The sequence below is a fragment of the Monodelphis domestica genome, chromosome 2 (assembly GCF_027887165.1).
Source record: "Monodelphis domestica isolate mMonDom1 chromosome 2, mMonDom1.pri, whole genome shotgun sequence".
NCBI classification, from domain to species: Eukaryota; Metazoa; Chordata; class Mammalia; order Didelphimorphia; family Didelphidae; genus Monodelphis; species Monodelphis domestica.
Genome location: NC_077228.1, coordinates 531,076,593 through 531,095,894, shown reverse-complemented (window position 1 = coordinate 531,095,894; position 19,302 = coordinate 531,076,593).

The window sequence follows — 19,302 nt, the reverse complement described above, 5'->3', positions numbered from 1 at the left end:
AGGTCTCCAGTGGAGTGCCCTGTGGATCTGCGTTTGGCCCCACACGGGCCAACGTTTTTCTCGGGGCCTTGGATGAAGGTGTAAATGGCAACTTATTGAATTTGAAAAAGACACAAAGCACAGGAGGACAAGCAGCCCACTGGAAGACAGAATTCGAATTCAAAGAGATTCTGGCAGGCTGCTTTGGGAGCTCCCAAAAGGTACACTGTGGCTTGTGTGGAATTTACTCTGGCGACCACGTGGGCACACACCAGCCTCCCTACTTTCTCTGCAGGGTTTTGCATTCTTCATCACAATCACAAATAGTGTGTCATGAGCTAAAAGAACTTGAGAATCCCTGGGCTAGAACGTTGGTCCCAAACCACATGTAATAAAATATTGTTCAGTTGTTTTAGTCCTGTCTAACTCTCCAGGACCCTCTTTGAGATTTTCTTACGAAGGAACTGGAGTGGGTTGTCATGTCCTTCTCCAGTTAACTTTGTGGATAAGGAAACTGAGGCAAATGGGGTTAAGTGAATTGTTCAGGGTCATATAGCTAGTATACGTCTAAGGTTGGATTTGAACTTGGATCTTCCTAACTCCTAGCCCTGCCCTCTATGCACCATACTACCTAGTTGCCCTTTAGTGAAATTTCAGGGGGTTCCACACTTGTTGTGTACCACATGCTACAGGACACATCCGTTGGTTCATAAAAAAGGAGAGAATTTTGGCCGATGTAAATTCAGTATGAACCAGTCAGGCAGGCAGTTCATGAACATTTATTAAGTATCTACTATGTGCCAGGCTCTGTGCAGTTATCGACCAGGAAGAGACCAGGGCTGTGACAGATGGCTCAGGGAAGAAGAGAGCCCAAAGCCACGTCCAAGAAGGCACAAAATGAGGGAGATAAACATCCCACTGTGCTCTGTCCTGGGCCCAGACCGCTGGGTTCAGTCCTGGGTACCATGTTTTAGAGGGATGAGGGAGGGTAAGCTAGAAGGAAGCTACAATGGCCTCTTGAACTCAAGGAAATGGAGATCTGTAGCTTGAGCAAGAGAAGGCTTAGGGGGCAGCTAGGTGGCTCAGTGGATAGAGAGTGGGGCCTGGAGATGGGTCCTGGATTCAAATTTGATCTCAGACATGTCCTAGCTGTGTGACCCTGGACAAGTCATTTCACCCCACATTGCCTGGCCCTTATTGCTCTTCTGCTTGGAACTGTTATATAGAATCGATTCTAAGTTGAAAGGTAAGGATTTAAAAAAGAGAGAGACAGAGACAGAGAGACAGAGACAGAGATGGAGGGAGAGAAGGAGGGAGTGAGAGACAGGCAGAGAGAGATAGAGACAGAGAGAGAGAGAGGGAGAGAGAGACAGAGACAGAGAGACAGAGACAGAGAGACAGAGACAGAGATGGAGGGAGAGAAGGAGGGAGAGAGAGACAGGTAGAGAGAGAGACAGAGACAGAGAGACAGAGACAGAGATGGAGGGAGAGAAGGAGGGAGTGAGAGACAGGCAGAGAGAGATAGAGACAGAGAGAGAGAGAGGGAGAGAGAGACAGAGACAGAGAGACAGAGACAGAGAGACAGAGACAGAGATGGAGGGAGAGAAGGAGGGAGAGAGAGACAGGTAGAGAGAGAGACAGAGACAGAGAGAGAGAGACAGAGACAGAGAGTGGGAGGGAGAGGGAGAGAGAGACAGAGAGAAGGCTTAGGCTGGACAGGACAGCTGGCTTTAAGTATTTGGAAGGCAATCTCATGGCAGAGCAAACCAGTTCATTCTTGCCTGTAGGGTGACACCGGGGCAGTGAGAAGGCGGCCGAGGCAGGCTCGGTGTCAGGACAGGCTTCCCAAGCCTCGGTGGCATCCTCCGAGAAGGGCCTTTTCTCTTGCTGGAACTCTGCGAGCACAGCTCTGGCCCCTGTTGGGGCTGTTTAGGGGGATTCCTGCTCCATTGGAGCTCCGAGATGCCCCCACATTCTACGGTCGGGGCCCTGGGACGGTCAGGGGAGCCCCTGGACGCCCCCCTCCCCAGGGATCCAGGTCGCCCTTCCAGCTTTTTGTGCCATGTTGTGGCCGAGGCACTTCCAAGAGGGGAACTAACTTGGATCCAGGGGAAAGTCTTTCAGCACAATCACCCCAACATAGCAGAGTGAAGGGCAAAGCCCTGCCAGGCTGGCGCACACACACACACACACACACACACACACACACACACACACACACAGTGACTGGGCTTTTGGCTGTTAACTCATCTCTGGCTCCCCCTAACCTGAGTGTCTTCTGTTGGGTCCAGAAGCTGGTGCCATCCAAGGACGTCTGCTCATCTTTCCAGGAAGCTCGGTCTGTCCGTTAGTCAGTTAACAAGCACAGACCAGCCCTGGGCACTCTCCTAAGCCCTGGCACAAAGGAAGCCCAGAAGATGGTCCCTGACCCCCAGGAGCTCCCGCACAGATGGGAGACCATCCGCAGGCGACCCTCGCTAGACAAGATCGATGGGGGCTTCCCTCACCCTGCGGGCCCTCTCAGCAGCTTCCTGTCTTCTGTCTCGTCTGCTCCGACGGATGTTCTGGGCCTCCTCCGCTAGGACGAAGGTCCTCGAGAGCAGACTCGGCTTGTGTCCCCGTCCTCGGCTCAGGGCCCGGAGCTGTGTCTACGGGGGAGGGAGGGGCTTCTGCTTTGGACTCTGGAGTCCGAGGAGAGATGCTCGCGGGGCCGCAGGACTGGCGCCCGGAGAACGACGGCGGCCGGGCCTCCTGACGGGGCACCCGCGTCATAGATGTGCTGGCTGAGCCCAGGAGAGAAGGTGTAGACCAGCCCTGTCGGACAGGCTCGAGAGATGAAGGACGGCCCTGATAAAGGGACGGAGGAGGAAAATTGGCAGAGATCAGGGCCACAAACCCCAGAAAGGAGTCCAGGAAAAAGACGCCGAGTGCCCTGATAGACGGGCAGAGAGGTCAAGAAGGAGGCCTAAGAAAAGGTCACCGGCCGGAGCCCTTGAGAGATGCCCAATGGGAGCCAGGCCAGACCCTGGAGTCCTGGCTGTGTGACCCTGGGCAAGTCCCTTAACCCCACCTGCCTAACCCTTATCACTCTTCTGCCTTGAGCCGACTCTTAGCTGTGATCCTAAAGACACGGGATTTAAAAAGAGAGACAGAGACATCTCTGATAACTGGGGAGAGGCAGGGCCAGTGGGGCGCCGAGATCAGCCACGAGCCTGCCACGATGGCCACCGACTCTTGAGAAGGAAGCAGCAAAGCCGGGGCAGCCGGAGGCCTTGCTGGGACGCCTCTGAGAGGAAGAAGCATTTCTGGTTTCCTCGAAACCACCTCTTCCACGTGAGTGGAGCCTCTTCCTCGGGGGATGGACTTTCTTCTGGGCCTCTGAACTCTTAAGTTCACTGACTTCTGTGAAAGGCTAATCCCATTTACTCCTGGCCACGTGCCCCGTCTTGACTCCCTCACATGGATTTGGTTAGTGAAATTGAGCCCAACTAATGAAGGCAATTTTCTGAAGCATGAGAGCCCCGGAGAAGCCGGTGCTGTGTGGGCCCGCCAGACATCTGGGCCTGGAGCTGGCCTTCTGGCTTCTTTGTCCAACTGGAAGCTTGGGGGACGCTGGGAAGTTGATCCGGGCCTTCCATGTCCCTGGAATTCAAATTGGGATCTAACTGGAAACACCTGTGGGAACCTCCTGTTACATGCGACCCGAGGCTCTCACAAGGGCCGGGAAAGGGGTCTTTGTGCAACATCCCCAACCAGGGGTCTTTGGGTCTTCTCGAAGACCTCCAGATGGAGGAGACCCAAAGCCTCCCAAAGCAGCCCATTTCACTTTCAAACTGAAATCCTTGTCCAAGGGCAGCCCCCTGGGGCCATGCAGAAAGGGTCCAGTCCCTCTTCCACCCCAGCCCTTGGAAAACCAGAAGATAGCCCTGATGTGTCCCCCTGGAGCTGGAAGGCCAACCATCTCTGTCCCTTCAAGTGGTCCTCATGGCCCCCTCTCTCCTGGGTACATCTCCAGCCTGTTTGTATCTCTCCTAAAATGGGGTAGATTCTCCCACCAGCGTAATCCAAATGTGCTCCTATTAGAGCAGAGCTGGACCAGAACCCTATGGTCCTCTGCAGATAAGATGGGCAGATGGACGGGTGGGTAGATGGATGGATGGATGGATGGATGGATGGATGGATAGATGGGTGGGTGGATGGATGGGTGGATGGATGGATGGGTGGGTGGATGGATGGGTGGGTGGATGGGTGGGTGGGTGGATGGATGGGTGGATGGGTGGGTGGTTGGGTGGGTGGATGGATGGGTGGGTGGATGGATGGATGGATAAATGGATGGATAAATGGATGGATGGATGGATGGATGGATGGATGGATGGATGGATGGATGGGTAGATGGATGGGTGGATGGATGGGTGGATGGGTAGATGGATGGGTGGATGAGTGGGTGGTGGGTGGGTGGATGGATGCATGCATGGACAGACAAATGGATGGATGGATGGATGGGTAGATAGGTGGATGGATGGGTGGTGGATGGATGGATGGATGGGTGGGTGGGTGGATGGATGGATGCATGGATGGATGGACAAATGGATGGATGGATGGATGGATGGGTAGGATGGGTGGATGGACAGGTGAATGGACGGGTGGGTAGATGGATGGGTGGATGGCTCTCTTGATGCAGCCTTGAAAATGTCAGCTTTTGGGGCTGAGTCACAGTCTGGACACAAACCACATCTTTTCCACTAACACTGTCCTCTAGCCCTGAAGCCTTTATTCTGTATTGGTGAAACAGAATTGGTTTTTGGAGAATGTGGGAAAACTTTACATTGATCTGTATTAAATGTCTTTTCCAGAAATTATGAAACCTCAGACAGGACTATAGGGGAGAGAAGAAACAAAATCATTTATTATTTTCAGGTTCTTTATTCATTCCTTTGTTTCTCTCTTGTTAATTGTGAAGGGTTTCACAAGAGATATTATTTCTTATTTTGGACATTTGAATGACATTTTTGTGATTTTATAATAAAATTAGTTTTGTTATACTAAACATAAATTTATAATAAAATTGATTATTATAAAAATTAAATTTAGAGTAAAATATATTTTTAAATCATTTCATTTGAATAGGTTCATAGCCTATTTATATTATTTTGTAGCCTGTCATTCAGTATTTTAGCTATTGCTCCCAGCTTTCTGGTATCTGCCAGGAATTTGGCAATTTAACTTCATCCAAGTCACCATTAAAATAATGAACAGTGCAGGGAGAAAGATCCCTGGGGTACAACCACTTCTAAAATGACATTAGCCCAATAACAACTGCTTATGGAGGCCAGTCATTTAACTGATTTCCAAATCCACCCACGTTCCTCTCCCCTGGCCCACATCTCTCTAACCTGTCCACAGCAATGGCGTGATGCTGCCACAAAAGAAAACCAGCCTATTCCAGCACTGTTCTTGGTGAAGCTAAACTGGCTGTGAGTGATCGTTGTTGTCCTTTCTAAGTGCTCACAAACCATCCCTTTATTAAAGTCTTCTAGAATTTTGCCACAGACAGGCACAAACTCATTAGCCCACAGTCTGTATTCTCTTTCCTTTTGGGCCAGTATTTGCCTTTTTTGGTTTCTGTGCCATCTCTCCTATTGTTCCAGATAATAACTCATTATGTATATTTATTTAAATTTCTCAAAGTACTCACCTCTTAAAATTTTTCTTTTTTAATAATTTAAAACATTAAAATTTAATTAAGAATTTTAAAAATTGGTTTCCTTCCAGCTATTAAGAACAAAGAAAAGTAAATTATTCCAAACATGTTCAGTCAAGAAAAATGAATTTCCATATTGACTATGCCCCCCCCCACCAAATATATCTCAGTCCACACTGAGTCCTTCCACCTTTCTGTAAGGAACAAGTAGTATGTGTCATCATAAGACCTTTAGAATTGGTCAGCCATTGTGCTATCAATCAGAGTCCTAAAGTCTTTCAGGGGGCAGCTAGGAGGCTCAGTGGATTGAGAGCCAGGCCTGGAGATGGGAGGACCTGGGTTCAAATTTGGCCTCAGACACTTCCCAGCTGTGTGACCCTGGGCAAGTCACTTAACCCCCATTGCCTAGGGGGGAAAATATGACTATTGAAAGCTTTGATTCCTTCCTCTGAAAACTGCCCATTCATACCCTTTGACTGTTTATTAACTGGGGAATGCCTCTCATTCTTAGAAGTTTGAATCATGTCCATATCTTAGAAATGAGATTTATGGCGAAAACGTCTTCCTGTTTATCTGCCTTTTTTGTCTTCTCATTTTAGGTGTTTTCTTTGTCCAAAAACTCTTAAAGATTTTTCAGAGATTGTTGACAACGGCTCAGCAATCACATCTAGCCCTTCTATCAGTAGCCAAGAAGTTGGCTCCCCTGGCCTGGTAACTCGAACTCATTGAAGGCAACTAGATGCTGTCTTATCTCCTCCTCACTTCTCTTGGGTTTCTACTTCCTGCTAACCAGCTTTTGTTCCATCCTTTCCACTACAAAAAGCATCCTATGAGGAAGAAGAAGCAAAATAAGAACTGAAGAGTTCAGCCTTGGTCCATTGTCATGGTCTCATCCATCCTAAGTAGGTGATGCTATTTCATCCCTTCTTCAGCAGATCGTTCCCTCTGTTGTCCTGACTCTCTTGCTAGGCTTCAGTCTCTCCTTATCTTCTGGCGGCTTCCCTTCTGCCTATGTCTCCCCAGCCTCAAAAAACCCTCACTTGAGCCATTCATCTCCACTGGCTATCATCCAGCATCTCTTCTCTTATTTGTGACTAAACTCCTGGAGAAGACCTTCTACCATAGGCGCCTCCTCACCATCCTTTCTAAGTCTTGGCAGTCGGCTTTTTGACCTCCTCCAAGTTACTTGCTCCAAAGACAAGGAGCTCTTGGTTGCCAAATCCAATTCCTTCCTTCTTTCTCTCTCGCAGCCTGGGACCTATTGATCACTCTCTTCTCCGGAGACTCTCCTTCCTAGGTTTTTGTGACACTCTTCTCTCTGGGCTCTCCTCCTACTTCTCGAACTGCTTCTTCTCTGTCTCCTGGCCTGGCTAAAGGCTAAAGTCTCTGTCCTTCGCCCTGTACTTTTTCTTTTTTTTATTCAAAGATATTTTATTTTCCCAATTACATGTAATGAATTACATTTCATCATACATTTCCTGAAATTATAAGATCCAAATTGTCTCCCTCCCTCCCTCCTCTCTTGCCTTCCCAAAGATGGTAAACAATTGGACCTGTACGCTTTGATTTGTGTCTGACGCCAACATTTCTTTGTCCAGAGGTGGAGAGCCATCCATATTGCGAGTCCTTCAGTTATCCCAGATCATTGTAGCAGAGTCTTTCGTAGTTGGTCGTTCAGTATTACTGTTACTGTGTACGGGGTTCTCCCACTTCTGCTTATTTTGCTCTGCATCAGTTCATGCGGATCTTTCCACCATTCTCTGAAATCATCCTGTTCAGCATTGCTTACAGCACAATAGTATTCCATCACCATCAGATACCACAATCTGTTCTGCCATTCCCTCTCAATTTCCAGTTCTTTGCTACAACAAAAAGAGCTGCTAGAAATATTCTTGTGTAAGTAGGTCTTTTTCCCTGCTTTGTGGTCTCTTTGGGATATAGACCCAGTAGTGGTATTACAGGATCAAAAGGTATGCCTTTTGGGCGTAGTTTCAAATTGCCTTCCAGAATGGTTCACAATTCCACCAACAATGCAGCAGTGTCCCAATTTTGCCACATCCCTTCTAGCATTTACCACTTTCCTTTACTGCCTTATTGGCCAATCTGATAGATGTGAGGTGGTGCCTCAGGGGTTGTTTTCATTTGCATTTCTCTAATCAAGAAGGATTGAGCCCATTTTTTATATCATTATTGATAACTTTGATTTCTTCATCTGAAAGCGACTTATTTATATTCTTTGACCATTTGTCAATTGGGGAATGACTTGTATTCCTTTAAATTTGACTTGGTTCTGGATGGATTTGAGAAACGAGATCTCATAGCAGAGAAATGTTATAAGAATTTCTTCTCCAGTTTGTTTCCCTTCTAATCTTGCTTACATTGATTTTGTTTGTACAAAAGATTTTTAATTTAATATAATCAAAATTATTCATTTCACATCTTGTAATGCTCTCTCTCTCTCTCTCTCTCTCTCTCTCTCTCTCTCTCTCTCTCTCTCCCTCCCTCCCTCTGTCTGTCTCTCTCCCTCTCTCTCTGTCTTTTTCTGTCTCTCTGTCTCTTTCTGTCTCTCTCCCTCTCTCTGTTTCTCTCCCTCCCTCTCTCTGTCTCTCTCTCTTTCTCTCTCCTCTCTCTCTCTCTCTCCCTCTCTCTCTCCCTCCCTCCCTGTCTCTCTCTCTCTCTCTGTCTTTCTCTCTCCTCTCTCTGTCTCTCTCTGTCTTTCTCTCTCCTTCTCTCTCTGTCTCTTTCTCTCTCTATCTCTCTCCCTCTCCCTCCCTCTCTCTGTCTTTCTCTCTCCTCTCTCTCTGTCTCTCTCCTTCTCTCTGTCTCTCTCTCCCCCTCCCTCTCTGTCTCTCCCTCTCTCTGTCTCCTTCTCTCTGTCTCTCTCTCTCCCTCCCTCTCTCTGTCTCTCTCCCTCTCTCTGTCTCTCTCCCTCTTTCTGTCTCTCTCTGTGTCTCTCTCCCTCTCTGTCTCTCTCTCTCCCTCCCTCTCTCTGTCTCTCTCTCCCTCTCTCTGTGTCTCTCTCCCTCTCTCTGTCTCTCCTTCTCTCTGTCTCTCTCTCTCCCTCCCTCTCTCTGTCTCTCTCCCTCTCTCTCTCTCTCCCCCTCTCTCTCCCTCCCTCTCTCTCTCTCTGTCTCTCTCCCTCTCTCTGTCTCTCTCTCTCTCTGTGTCTCTCTCATTTCTCTACACTACTTCACTTGATCTCATCAACTCCAGGGGATTCAGGGATCATGTCTCTGCTGCTGATTCTCAGATTGACTTATCCAGCCCTCACCTCTCTCCTGACCTCCAGCATTGGGCCTCCAATTGCCTATCAGGCATCTCCACGTAGATATCCCCCACATCTTGGGTGGCGTGCCCGTCCCCTCTTCCCAGCTGCCCTGTTGTGGCTGAGGGTACCACCATCCTCCCAGGCACCAAGCTTGCAGCCCAGCTGGCATCCCTGACTCCCTGCTCTGTTTCCAAGACTCGCCATTTGTTCTGTCCCACACCAGCGCCCCACGCTCATCCCCTGGCCTCTGGGCAAAGGCAAGAGCTGCTGGGGTGGCCGCTGCCTGCCTGCCGCCTCTCCAGGCCATCCTTCATTCGGGATTAAAGGGATTTTCCTGGATCTCTCCCCTCTCCCAGCCTCCTCCATGAACTTCAGTGGCTCCCTATGGCCTCCTGGACGGGATGTTCTGCCCTCCGAGCCCCTCTAAACGTGCCTCCTTAGCCCCCCCCCCCCCCCATTTTGCCCTCCTCCCTCTTGGTACTCCGCTGTGCGCACTCCCGCGCCCGGGAGCTCCTCCGGGGCTCGCGCTCCCCTTGGCTGGGGCTGGCACGTGGCGGGCGCCTGATAAGTGGGAGCCACCCGCTGCTCTGCCCTCTCCTCCGTCACCCCCAAAGTCCTGCCCCCACAGAAGCAGAGCCCAGTCTGCCCGGCCGCCTCCCTGCCCTTCCCAGCATGGGGGCGGGCGGCCCTCTCGGCTGTGTCAGCCTGGGATGGAGGCTCCCCGCCCCCCAAGGGCTGTGGGGGCGGGGGGAGAGCTAGGGGGGACGTGGCTGCTTCCGAAGACGCCCTCATGCTCCGGGGCCGCCATCTTGTTAGAAGGGATGGGCGCAGGGAGACGTCGCCGTCGCATCTCTCCTCTCTGAACGGGTCCCTGGAACCATCTTGGGAGGTGCTCAGTCCAGCATTCGAATCCTGCCTTGGCCATCTCCTCGCCCAGTGACTTGGGGCAAGTCCTTGGCCCCCTCTGGGTCTCTTCCCTAACATCGGCGATGGCCCGAGGTGGCTGCTGGGCTCCTTCCTGATCCCCCCTGTTTCCCGGGGAGGCGCCTGGCATCGACTCTGAGCTTCGGCACCCAGGACTGGGGGACTCCCGCCTCCTGCCCGGGACTTCCCTTCACGAAGCAGCCAGTCCACACGCCTGTCCCTGGCTCTCGGCTGCCCCTCTGTGGCCTTTTGCAGCGCTGCAACGCCTAAGCTACAGGTCGATTCCTGGGACACTCCTGCCCCTCTCACTCCTTGCCCGGCATTCAAGGCCCTTCCCAATACAGCCTCCTTTCCAGCCTCATCCCCCAGGACCTCAGCGCCTCCATCTACTCTGTTTTCCAACCAAGGACGGTCCTCTGCCTCCCTGAAACACCCGTGCCTCCCCCCCCTTTCTGTGATTGCTCACATTCTATTCACGCTTTAAAGCCCTCCTCCTCCAGGAAGGCAGTAGAAGAGCAGATGGAGAGGGCTGGATTTCTCTGTTTCCTTCCAAGATCTTCCCTTCCCTGGGCCTGTTTCTTCCCCATACAAGGGACTAGATCCAGCCATAAGCCTTGATTAAGCACCTCTCTCCCTCCTGCAGGGGGCGCGTTGGGGGGACATGGGGGGGGATGGGGGACGCCGAGAGGGACCCCGCTGGGCAGTCAGACCGGCTGGGTTCCCATTCAGTGATCCACGATTCCCATCAGTTTTCCCATCTGCATAATGGGAGGGTTAGAGGAGACATGGAGACATCTTCCCTTCTGGGTTCCCCCAGGGGCCCCTCGCAGGTGACACTGCGCCGCAGGGCTCCCTGGGCCCAGATGGCCCGTCCTAGAGGCTAACCTGTGCAGCCCGAGGCAGGGGAAGCGGCCCCCAGCGGCAGCCCCCTGCGCCTCCTCTGGGCTCTGCCCGAGACCCCTCTGCGGGCTTGGCTGGAGGGCCCAGAGGCCTGCGGAAGGAAGCCGTCACAGGGGCATCTCTTGTGGCCAGGCCACGGCCCGGCCCGGATGGTGCCAGCGCGTCATTGCACGAGGCTGTCCAGGGGCCTCGATGACCCTCGCCGGTGGGACTCTCCCAGCGACACCTAGACTGGTGTGAGTTTCAGAAGCCTGAGGGGCCTCGAACTCCTGGCAGAAGGATGACTGCTGGGACACCTGAACCCTGGGTTCAAGGCAACGGCCCCCCATTCCTCCTGCGAAGGCCAAGCCGAAACAGCTTGTTTTGATCCAGCCTTTTGTCAAGAAAGAGCATGGGCAGGGGGCGGCTGGGCAGCTCAGTGGATGGAAAGCCAGGCCTAGAGATGGGAGGTCTTGGGTTCAAATTTGGCTCCTGGGCAAGTCACTTGACCCCCATTGCCTAGCCCTTACCACTCTTCTGCCTTGGAACCAATACACAGTACTGATTCTAAGAGGGAAGGTGATGAGGGAGAAGGAAGGAAGGAAGGAAGGAAGGAAGGAAGGAAGGAAGGAAGGAAGGAAGGAAGGAAGGAAGGAAGGAAGGAAGGAAGGAAGGAAGGAAGGATGGAAGGAAGGGAGGATGGAAGGAAGGAAGGATGGAAGGAAGGAAGGATGGAAGGAAGGAAGGATGGAAGGAAGGAAGGATGGAAGGAAGGGAGGATGGAAGGAAGGAAGGATGGAAGGAAGGAAGGATGGAAGGAACGGAGGAAGGAAGGATGGAAGGAAGGGAGGATGGAAGGAAGGAAGGAAGGATGGAAGGAAGGAAGGAAGGATGGAAGGAAGGAAGGATGGAAGGAAGGGAGGATGGAAGGAAGGGAGGATGGAAGGATGGAAGGATGGAAGGAAGGATGAAAGGAAGGAAGGAAGGGAGGAAGGGAGGGAGGGAGGGAGGAGAGGAAGGAAGGAAGGAAGGAAGGAAGGACAAATACTGGCTAATCCCATGTTGTGAAGGTAAACTGGGACCTGCTCCACCACTGGGGGAAACCTCTGTCCATCTGTCCACCATGGCCAGAGTGCTCTTCTGGAGGCCCAGCTCTCACCTTGTCATCCTGTGCTCAGAAACCTTGATGGCTCCCTGTGGCCTGCCAAACCTGCGGAATAACCTAAACACAGCATTCAAGGCTCTCTCTCATCTGACCTATAGCAATTAAGAAGCACTGATGAAGCACCTACTGTGTGCCAGACACTGGTAGGCCCAGGGGCACCTCACAGACAGGAACACCCCAATCTACTTCTCTTCCCTTCTTTCCTCCCTACATGGCCGTAATGGACCTCTGGCCGTTCTCCCAGCTCTCTCTGGGATTTCCTGCCTCTGTGCCATTAGCAAATTTTCTCTACTTGGAATGAATGGATGGACGGATGGACAAAAAAGCATTCATTCCGCACCTGCCACGTGCCAAGCTCTGGGGATACAAATACACAGCTGGCATCATCCCTGCCCTGCAGGGCTTACATTCTGGCACGAGCCCCAGGCCAGGGAAGGGCTCTTTGCTCTGGGACTTTCGAGGAAGCTCAGGGGGGCCTCAGGGCCCTGGACTGTCACCTGCTTCCTGGACCAACTGTGACTCATTTGATGGATGCTCCAAGAACAAGGAAGTGGGATGCGGAGGCTGCACGGCTGGCCCCAAAGCCAGGGCGCCATCTTTCTGCTCGAGGCCCAGCCCGGTCCTCCAGCTCACAGAGAAGGCCCAGGATGGAATGAATCCCACTTCTGGGCAGAGGGCGAGGGGAGTCCCGCCTCTGAAACAGACCAGCTATCGGACCCCGGGAAGGCCATTTATAAAAAGAATTTTTATTCCAAATTTTACAAAATCAAATAAAACAAGCATTTTGACCGGCAGAGAGAGAGAATGCAGGCGACATCCCAGCCCTCTTCTGAGTTTATTTTTCCTCCCATCTCCGGAGTAAATCCTGTCCACGCACGTCCATCCCGGCCCCTCCTGACCCTCCCGGCATCCCAGAAGTCCTCTGTGTCTCGCCTCTCTGGGCCCTCTCTGGAGGTCCCGGTTTATTCTTCTGGCTTGGCGTCTGCAGGGTGGGGCAAGGAGGAGCGGCAGGGCCGTGAGCCCGGATGTGGCGCCCTGTTCCTGGGGCCCATGGCGGCCCCTTCAGAGCCAGGCCAGCTGGCAGGGAGTGATCCAAAAAGGGGGGTTCGCAGTCGCTGAACTGAATCCAGAAGCCGCTTGTTTAAGGGGATCCTTGAATCCACAGCAAACCCCTTCTGGAGCCTCGTCTCCCTTCTCGCGTGCTTACGGAGGACACGGGTGGCCTTCAGTCGCCGTCACAAAGGCAGCTACTTTTGGGGGCGCCTTAAGGTGGGCGCAGCAAGGTCTTGTGGGTCCAGCGCTATCATTGTCATTTTACAGGAGGGGAAACTGAGGCAGGGGGAAGGAACTGGCCGGTGCTGCACATGAGATGTGAACCCTGGACTTTACTGACGGATGCGGCTGTTCCAGCCACCTTCCACTGAGGGTCTTCCCTAGAGGTCCAACTATGGGGATGAATGGTGGAGGCCCCCCGGACAGGCCCTGAAGGGGAGCGCCACGAGCACGCTGACGGGCATGGAAAAGCCCGTTCAGATGGCTGCAGGCAGAAGCCGAACGGCTCTGGGGCTGAGAGGGAGATCTTGGAGGCCAGCGACCCCGTGGGGGAGGGGTTGAGGAGCCGGACAGCGTGCCAAGGAAGTGCCAAGATGGCGCCCGAGGAGGCACCAAGCCGTCCAAGCTCCCTGAGCCCGCCTCCTCGTCTGTGAATGAAGGGGCTGCTCTAGGGGACGCCCGAGTCCCTCCCCGCTCTTATCTCCCGCCTCGCCTGCCTGCCAGCACCCCACAATTTCTCTTCGAGGACTCTGAGAACCCCTAATGGCTACGGAGTCACGGCGACCTCCGCGTGTGGCCTCCAGCATGGAGGCTGGGCCTTCCCCATCCTGGCCGTCCGACCGGTCTGTCCACAAGACAGTGACGCTGGGCCGGAGGCTCTGGGACACGAGCTGCTGAAAGGCTGGCCTGGAGCCTCGAGCACGACCCCCGGCCTCGCCCCCATAGGCCTCCCTCATCCCCTGGCTTTCCCCTGGGGCTCCTGACCCCTTGTCTGGCTGGGCCTGGCCTCGCCTCCCTGCCTGACCTTCCCCCGTGGGCTCTGGGGCCGGGTCCCTGGACCCCTGGGCTTCTCCAACAAGACCCGGACGCTCCAGGGCCAGCCTTTGGGCGAAGCCCGGCCTGCTCTTTGCTGCTTCTGTTGGCCCTTCCCAAGAGGGGGTCTGGGCACACCAGGCGTCCCACAGGGCTGCCCAGGCCCTCCCTGTGCCGGGCCAGGCCACAGAACAAGCCATGTCGGGCCCTGGGAAGAGCCAAAGGCAGCCTCACAAACGCTTTCCAAGCAAGAACCCGCATGAGCGTGAACTAGGCAACGGCGCGACGTGGGAGATCCCCTTCCGCAGCCGGCCTCTCCTCTCCTCTCCAGTTCTCTCTTCCCAGCTGCTTCCTCTTGAAGCAACCAGGAGCGAGTTTTTGCCTTTCTCCCAGCACTGATTCCGTTCCACTGGGATGAGGCGCTTGGACTCACCCAGTACGGCCAGAGGAAAGCAGAGCGGCCAGGCTGAGCGAGGGCCGGCCGGCTCTGCCTGAAACCCAACGTGTCACCTTCCCCGGCCTCCCCCCAGGAAGTCTGCTCTCAGGGGCCATCCTCCAGGACCCCCCTCCGAGGCCTCCGGGACTCCTGGCTTCAGTTTCACCCAAGCCATTCCTTCCTGGAACAACTTCTTTTTGATCGGTCGGTGCGCTCTCTGTCATCTGTCTGTCTGTCTGTCTGTCTGTCTGTCTGTCTGTCTGTCTGTCTCTTTCTCCCCCTCCCTCTCCCTCTCTTTCTCTTCCTGCCTCCCTCCCTCTTTCTTTCTCTCCCTCTTTCTCTTTCACCTTCTCTGTCTCTCCCTCCCTCTCTGGCCTTCTTTCTCTGTCTCTCTCTTTCCCTCTTTCTCTGTCTCCCTCTCTCTGGCTGTCTCTCTCCCTCTCTTTGTCTCTCTGTCTCTCCCTCTTTCTCTCTCTCCCTCTCTCCTCCTCTCTGTCTCTTCCTCTCTCTGTCTGTTCCTCTCTCTCTCTCCCCCTCTGTCTCTCTCTTTCTGTCTCTCTCTCTCCCTCTCCTCTCTGTCTCTCTCTCCCTCCCTCTCTCCTTCTCTCTCTCTCTCTCTCTCTCTCCCTCTCTCTGTCTCTGTCTCTCCGTCTCTTCCTTTCTGTCTCTGTCTCTCTCTCTCCCTCCCTCTCTCTCCCTCCCTCCCTCTCTCTGTCTCTCCCTCTGGCCCTCTTTCTCCCCCTCCCTTCTTCCTTCATCACAGGTTGACAGATGCATTGTGGTCATAATGGCTCTATAAGCATTTTAGACAGAACTTTGGGCAGATCCGTTCCATGTTTGACCCATAACTGAGGCATTGTAAACCTCAAATTTCCTTAGACTTATAAATGTTGGAAATTTCACCATTGGGATATTTCATACTTGGAAAATTTCTTACTGATAGTCTATTGGAATGGGAACCCCATTGGCATGGGAGGTTCCTTCTCTTCCCTTCTTAAGATTACTTTAGGACAGAAACCTTTTGCTGAACAATGGAAAGGACTTTGACCTATGCTTAAGCATAGAACAGGAATTTCTTTGAGTCATGATTGATTTTAGAATTGATACAATGGAGATACTTGGAATCAATCTCCACCCTATTCAGTCCTAACAGGATTGAGTAAGGGCTGCAGCCTAGATCAAAATTTAATTATTCCAATCTCTACCCTACTCAGGTTAACAGGATTTAGAAAGGGCTGTAGCAAAGGAGCAAAGATTTAATCATTTGAAAATATGACCTTCAACAGACATGTGCAAAAGCCAGAAACCTCTGGCTAGAGCCTCCATTGGCACAGGGAAATTGATGAACAGTGATTGGTAGATGGGAGAACTGAGGGGAGGAACTTGGATGGTTTCCTAAAAGATAGGAGGGTCTGAAGAGAGGAGGGGGGTGGAGTAGTTGATCGGTGTAGTTCGTGTGGGCTCTGAGAAGCTTGCTCTGAAGGAAGCTGAAGGTGAGGGCCTCTGAGACTGTTTCTCCATTTTGGTCACGTGAGTAATAGGGACTGATCTCTTTTCTTTGCCCCAGCTATCTAAGGGCTTGGGCCTTTTGGCCCAGCCTAAACAGAAGGGGTATTTAAGCCCTATTTCCTTCTCTCCCTTTTCTCTCTCTCTATCTCTAATTACTTCCTCCTATTGTAATTAAACTCCATAAAAGATTGACGGCTGACTTAAGTTTTCATTTAGGAATTACATAGCTGATTCCTTGGCGACCTTAAATTAATATATATCAGTCTTTTAAAGTGATTCCCTTGTAACATTGTGGCTGACCACACGGGAGTCTAAAGAATCCTCTCAATAAAACTTTTGAAATTCCTTGCCTTTTTACTATACCGTCTCACCACTTAGTCCTTTTTTTTAAAAAAAAAAAAACTTGGCTTAAAGACACAGCTGCTAGAACACGTGAGTATAAAAAACTTTTTCTCTTTTCTCCTTAAGTTAAATTGGAATCAGCAGTTTTTTTCTTTTTCTTCCCTTTAATCTTAAGGGACAGCTGGGTAGCTCAGTGGATTGAGAGCCAGGCCTGGAGACAGAAGGTCCTGGGTTCAAATCGGACCTCAGATACCTCCCAGCTGTGTGACTCTGATAGACAGAAAACAGCTGTTTTAAATCTCAGCAACAGGACTCTAAAGTCCTGGCTGGAAGAGCTGTTTCTAAATATCCTTTCCCTTAAGGAACAACTTCCTGCATTAGGGAAAAAAAAACCCTGTGGAAAGTTTGTTGCTTTGCCCTGCTCCCCACGTGTTTTGTGAAATTACAAAATATATATATATATAAATGAGTACTACATTCTTTGACAATTATATGGCAGCTGAAGAAGTAGGGGCATTGAGGAATGAAGGATACCTCCAAATTTTTATATTAATAGGTACTGTCATTTTTGTACTCCTCAATACTATATTTAGAGATGAAAAAATAAAAAAAAAATTGAGGATAAAATAAAACAAAATGAGGATAAAATAAAACAAAATTTGGATAAAATAGAAAATATTGAGGATAAAATAGAAAATGTTGAGGAAAAAATAGAAAAAAATGAGGATAAAATAGAAAATATTGAGGATAAAATAGAAAATATTGAGGATAAAATAGAAAAAATTGAGGATACAATAGAAAAAATTGAGGATAAAATAGGAAATATTGAGAATAAAATAGAAAAATTTGAGGATAAAATAGGAAATATTGAGAATAAAATAGGAAATATTGAGGATAAAATGGGAAATATGGAAGATAAAATAGGAAAAATTGAGGATAAAATGCAAGCCCAATTAGAAGATCTAAAAAGTTTCTTACAGGATCAATTGGCAAACAACCACTCTACCAGAAACAGACCTGTTTCTGAACCTTTGAATGAGGAAATTTCCTTCCCTGAAATAGAGATGGAAAACACCTTCCCTATAGCCCAGTTAACAGACTGCTTCTCTCGTGTAGTGCAAATCTTGTCTGAATTTAATCCCCAAAACCCTTCCCCTGAAATCCCAGCTTCTCATGTTCCTTCTCCTACAGAAAACCAAATTCCAATGCAAGGGAGATCTTGTCCTCCTAGAGAAACCTGTCCTTGTCAAACTGACCCACAGGTGCAAAATTCAACTAGAGGCCTGTTTCCTCTAAGAGAAGTACCTGAAATAGGACGGAATGGGGATGTGGTGACTTTAAGACATAGGATACCGTTTACTCCCCAAGAAATAAATGAATTTACATGAAATATCCTCACATATGAACAAGATCCTTTTCTAGTAACAAAAAAAGATGGGAGACATATTTTTTCAGTATAATCCGTCTTACAAGGACGTTGAGAGCTTACTACAGGCTTTTTTAAGTGAACGTGAAAAAAATAAAATAATTGCTCATGTCAACAAAACCCGGGGGCGTAATGCAGCACATTGGCCATCTCAGGATCCCGAATGGGACTATAATAATCCTGAGGATTATCTACAACTATACCGTTGTAGAGAGGCCATCCTCACGGCCATGAAGGAATGTGCAGACAGTACAGATAAGTGGATGGAACTGGAAAAAATTAAGCAAAAGGACGAAGAAACACCCTCCAGATTTATGGACAGAATTATCGAGTTTGGGGACAGATACTTAGATTGGGACTTAACTAAAGAGAATAGTTTAAGACAAGTTAGAAGAATCTTTGTAAACAATTCTTGCAAAGTAATTAAAAATTATTTTAAAACACAATGCCCAAGATGGTCAGATATGGACCTTGAAGAATTGCGAAAAACAGCTATATATGTTTTAAAGGGAAACAAGGAAAAGGAGGAAGAAAATAATGATGACATGGAGGAAATGAAGAAAAAAATGAGATGTGTAATAGATAGGATAACTAAATTAGAAAGTGGGCATGATAATGAACCAACGACAATTGCCCCTCTCCAGAAATCCAATTATCAATCCATTACTTGCCACTTCTGTGAGAAGAAGGGCCACAAAATGATGGAATGTAGAACCTTTCTTAAGATGTTTGGAAGGAATACACAGTTTAATAATAGTTTTAGAAATAATAACTATAGAAATTATGATAATGGTTATAGAAACCAGAATTCTAGAAATTATAATAATGACTATGGAAATAACTATAATGAATATAGAAATAAGAACTTTAGAGACCAGAATTATAGAAATAGGAATTGGGAAATTAATGACAATGCTCAAATTGAAGAAAATTTTAATGATAATACTCAACAATATATGAGAAATGGCGCTCGTCCAAAAATTACTCAAGGTACTAATGACCCTCAGAGAGGTGCCCTTCAGGGGGGTGCCCAAGGAATATCCCAAACACAATGATGGTGCCCGGGGGGGGGGCTGGGGCACAGGAATCAGAGGACATAACTGTGAAACATTAGTGTCCATGGCAGAAAAGCCTCGAGATAATCTCTTGGACACTCCCTTAGACAATGCAGATCTGATTTTATTTACTGATGGTTCCTCTTTTATGAGGGATGGCATACGTTACACTGGAGCTGCCGTAGTCTCAGAATTTGCCACTGAATGGTCAGCTTCACTACCTTCTAACATTAGCGCTCAAGGAGCAGAACTCATAGCTCTAAAACAAGCTTGTATAATTGCCAAGTATAAAAAGGCAACAATTTATATGGATTCTAGATATGCTTTCGGCATTTGTCACTCAGTCGGGATGCTATGGCTCCAAAGAGGATTTTTAACCTCAGCTGGAAAATCCATAGCTAATGCAGAAATTATTAATGAAGTTCTTTCTGCTCTCAAACTGCCTAAAGCCCTAGCTGTAGTTCATTGCTCTGCCCATACAGGTGGCTCTGACCCTGTCTCTAGAGGAAATGACCGAGCAGATGCCGCTGCAA